The sequence below is a fragment of the Parus major genome, chromosome 3 (genome assembly GCF_001522545.3).
Source record: "Parus major isolate Abel chromosome 3, Parus_major1.1, whole genome shotgun sequence".
Classification (NCBI taxonomy): Eukaryota; Metazoa; Chordata; class Aves; order Passeriformes; family Paridae; genus Parus; species Parus major.
In genome coordinates this window covers 25638284-25643381 of record NC_031770.1, presented here as the reverse complement: position 1 = coordinate 25643381, position 5098 = coordinate 25638284, and positions in this window count along the sequence as shown.

The following is a 5098-nucleotide window of genomic DNA, read 5'->3' as shown; positions in this document are numbered from 1 at the left end:
CTCCTCAATTTTCGTCCTCTGTAAGAACAGGTTGGAGAGGAGATGTGTGGAATACATCCAACAGTTCTTACAGATATGTATGTGTATAAAGAGAAAACGTGTTTCTGTGCCCCTGTCTCTCTATATACGCATAATATGTGCATCTCATCTGTTCAGAGAATGGATACTGCACCTTTTTTAGAGGAGCAGAACGAGTCAATCCAAAAAGTCTTTACTCGGGCAGAACCGATGCTGAATGTAATAGCGGGTTATTGCAAACCTGTCCTCGGTACTTATTAATAGTCAAGATCAAATACATTAATGGATAGCGAGAAAGAAAATAGGCTGAGAACCGTCAGTCGTCCTTTCAAGGGCAACGAAAACGCGGTACTGACACCGGGACTGAATGGAACTGCGTGCTCCGTAACCTGGAGAGGGGAAGGAGGTGGGCCAGGAAGTAGGTGGGTAAGAGGAAAATTGCCATTGTCAGGAAACCTAAACACAGTTTTAGGTGGCCCATACCTGAGATATGTAAATAAGCCACAAATCTACTTTTTTTTCTGCCTCCAAAGGTATTATAGTCCCAAAGACAGCTGGGCAGATGAGCACTGGTCCCGCACGTGCGGGATGGTCCAGGGGACAGAGCCACGAGAACAGAGGCTTCTCCTGACGGGGACCCCGGGGTCCCACTTCCCCCGTTCCCACCGGGGTCATTCTGTCCCAGTCCTGAACATATCTTCCCATTTTAATACGAACTTCGTGGCGGGGATCTGCTTCCCCGGGCTTCGAAGGGAGAGTCGTCCGGGCCTCCCGGGGAAAAGGCTCCGGCCGCTGCCTGGGACGTGGGCCCCGGGGAGCAGAGGAGTGAGAAATAGTGAGAACACCAAGATTGTTCCCACACACCCTTTACTTACTTGACTGTTTGTACCCATCTCCCCGCACACGCCAGTTCTGTGTAGCTGCCCGGTGTGCGCGCATCTGTGCCTGTGACTTTTGGGGGAGCGGGGAAGAGCCCCCCTCTGCTTTCTCCACTTAAGCCCTCGCTGTTGCGTTTCCCCCCATCGCCGAGTGCCGGGGAGAACCTGCCCGCTGCGGACATGGGAGCAACGGGGCGGCCCCAGCAGGTCGGGGACGGAGGCGAACGAGCCCCGGGGCGCGACGGGCAGAGTGGGCGGCTCTCTTGCACAGCCCCCCCGGCCCCCAGACCTCCGGGAGTAGGGGGAGGCAGGGGACGGATCCCGCTCTCCATTCCAGCTATTTTCAGAGCTTGGGAGCCCGGTAAACAAAACGCTCTTGCTATCTCCTCGCGCAGATAAGGCAAGAAGTGGCTTTCTTTAATAATATGATTGAAATGTTAGGGGTATGATGCCTCCTCGTTAGTAATATTGGCTTTGCATGCAGAGCACAATCCCATCCCTCTAGACTGCTTAGCCAAAACAGAGCGTAAACTCTGTAATTAGTAACGTGTTCCATCATTAAAGAGCCCTGCTGAGAATTTCTATTTAATAATGGTCTTAAATTAGTTATGATGGTAAATACTCATCTGGAAATTCAACATCTAAAACCATCTACAATCTGGAAATGCTCCAGTGTTGCTGTAATCTCCTGTAACACAGAAATGACTATCACATTCAACCATCGCATTAGAAATTTGTCGTGCCGTTTGGTCCACTAATATACAGTATGGATGTGTTAATTAGGTTAACCCATAGACTGTCTGCTTCACAAATATTTAGAAATAAACAATGAAAGCTTCTTTTTAATACGATACAGCCAGGGAAGAGAGGAGGAGGGGCGGATTTGACTCTGTTGTGAAGTCTTTTGTTTCCAGATAAGGTGGAACTCCAACGTCGAGCCTAAGAGTTCACCAAAACACAGCCACGGGCACGCACCCATGGGCACGCACCCATGCCACCTCGGCCGCGCTCAGCAGCTCCCCGCCACTCGCAGCAGCACCCACGGCTCCTCCTGCACAATGTGGCTGTTATCATTCGCCTCTCAGCCTAGGCATATCAATTCGTACCACACCTTTACTTTTTGAGGTTTATTGGCGTTTTTTAAATTTAATTTTTTCATTTTAGAAAATAGCTTGCTCCTTCTCTGCAGTGTCCCTTATACAGAGGGGTTTGACTTCAGCAACCTTTCCAAAAAAACTTAAAAAGGATTCAAGGAAGAACAAGGAAGAGGCAGCAAAAGAGTAAATAAATAAATAAATAAATAAATAAATAAATCTGTCTTCCCCCCGGCTGCAAGTGGAATTCAAGTTTCACAGACAGACTGTAATGCAGGTATAAATAAGTCATTCAGGTATGCTTATCCCCACTGGGGATATAAAGAAAACTTATTTGTAATAACAGTAGAAAATCAGTAACTGAGATAGTTGGGGGTAATGATAGGAGCGAAGGGAAGGAAGTGAAGTATATTTCTGTATTTACCTAGACGTCTAAACGTTTATCCTCTTTAGCACTAACCTTTCATGTTTAATGAATGAATCTGCATTGCAGGGTTTTTTTTCCCCTCCATGTGCCGGCTAGTTTTAAATCTGCAAGCACCACAAAGAGGCCGTGATCCCATCTGCCTATGATTCCAAATTAAAGTTCAAACGGATGGCTTACACACTGCTGATCCTGTATCATAGCCTCTCGCGCCCCTTCAATTACTATTTAATAGAATTACAGTGTAAAATCCCAATAGTCTTAAAGAATGTTTTATCACAGACTGAAGAGAGAGAATATACAGACACCTCCAATGTTATTGAACTGTATTACTGACCTATTTAGATATTAAAAGGTAATATTTGGTGTTCTACAAGATATTACAAGAGCTCCTTTAATCTGAAAACATGCATATGTGTGTACACATATATATGCCTCTCTATGCGTGAACATTGTATACATCAGCTCCCCCCCTTGTGGAGTGCACACATCCAGCCACGCTCTGTTGGTGTGTGGGCTCACCCTTGTCCACACGCACACACACCCATGCGATTACACAGGTCGTGTTGAAATTCATGAGCTTTGGTAAACTGCAGCATAACTTTATTGTTGCCAGATATTGCTAGAGAAGTTAATCCAGTAGGAAAGCAATTCTGAAAAAATTCTTTTAAAGTGACCTTATTATTAAATGAGCTTTCCCTAATGATGCTTTTGTGGCAACAAAAAAAAAAAATCATCCCCACAAAAAAAACAAAAGAAAAAACAAAAATCAAAACTAACAAAAAGACACCACAAAACCCCTCAAACTCAAAAAGAGAAACAAACCCAAGAAACTCAAACAAACCAAACAACAAACCTCAAAACAACAAACCCAACCAAGTATTTGTAGTATAGGTAAATTCCCCTCTAATAACTAGGACTGGAATGAAAATCAGTCACAGTCCGGATTTAGCTGTTGTAAATCTTGACTTCTAGTGTAGTTCTCATCTTACTTTTCCTACCTGTTTGGCAAAGGACTGGTCTGCCACAGGGAGAAATGATTCTGCTGTTTCACCTCGCTGTAAGCGAGGTGAATTCTAACCGTGCACTTGGAGGTATTTAGAGATATTTACATCTATACTTTATTCAATACTTTTTAACATCTTTCTTCTCTTGCAGATCGCGAGGTGCCAAGCCACTCTGAAGCCTCCTGATCTGAAACTACCTTACTTTCAAAATTAAAAAGGAACGTTGAAAACAAAACCTCGCAGCTGTCCTTCCTCCAGACACAGCAACACAAATCCCTTTCCTATTATTTAACCACAGCTATAACCCAACAGCTTTTGCCTTTTGTGATTACCGTGCCAGAAGAGAATATTTACCATGATTGTCGGTAATATTCTTAGTGCTTTCCCTTCCCAACTCCTTGCACATACAGAGACACAGACACACGCCTCCCTGCCTTTTCCATCCCTTGATCAGTTTGCAACTGGATGGTTTGGTTCATTTGCCCCTTTTTTATACACCATTTGCAAACTTCTGTGTATCCGGGCTCTCTGCGGGGTGGTGATGTGGCCCTCTGCATTTTGTACTCGTGCGTGTGGTGTGTGTGTGTATTGCTGTGTGTCAGTCTGCACACCCGTGTGCGTGCGTGCACTCTAGAAAAAGGCAATGTTTGTCTGTCCTCTCCCTACATGTGGAATCCAGGCCAGTGCGATGTGGAGCTCAATAAGAAGCTGCATGAATAAACACGAATAGAAAGTTGTGCTCAGCTAACCGAGGAAATCAGAGCAATACCAGGGCACCAACGTCCACATTTCTTTTCACTTCGGGCCGGGGCAGTAACCTCATCTGGGTATGCTAAAAATTAAGGGCAACGGGCAAGCAGATTCGAGTCCCTCGAAAAGGCTGCTGTAATTGATCAGACAGAGAGAGATGAGGGTGACCGAAACCCGCGTCTGACCGTGGAGGGCCAGCAGCAGCCGTGGGCCAGCAGGCACACAAAGGACCCCCGGCCATGCTAAAGGGCTCGGGCAGCGACCACGGAGAGAGATGGAGGGAGAGAGGGAGGGAGGGAGGGAGAGAGACAGGTGGCGTCGGTGGTCCTCAGACCTCCACGCCGGGTGGCACGCACGCCCGTGAATCTGCAAAAAGGAGCTAGTTGGGGACGAAGGCAGTGTTATAGCGGCTTTATAGGCGAGGGGTGGGCGGTGAGGGGGTTAACTACTGTCTCCAAACTGCTCCGGAACCGGCTGCTCGCGGCCCGACTTCCGACGGGCGGGGCGGGGCAGTGCCCCCGCGGCGGTGGGCGAGAGGCGGCGGTGCGGGACGGAGCGGGCCGGGGAAGCAGCTCGGTGGGCTGCCGTGTTCCGGCCATCTGCCTCCTGTCCTCCGGCTTTCTCTTAAATATTGATCAGACGCACTTCATCTTCTGAGTAATTTCATCTTAATCAGCGGCCGGGCTCGGCGCGGATAACAAACTAATGCTGGAGAGGGCCTGTGGATAATGCCGGGCCAGGGGCAGGGAGGAGGCAGCCCTCCGGTTTGGCGGGGCTCGATAGGCCCTATCTTCCCGGGGCAGATGGACTTAGTGGGTGAGAAGGCTTAAACGGAGCTTTTCATAGATTTACACCTCAATCAGCCATTCAGGTTTTTTATGCAAATCCTAAAACAACATAATTTATCTATTACGAATGCCCGGCTTT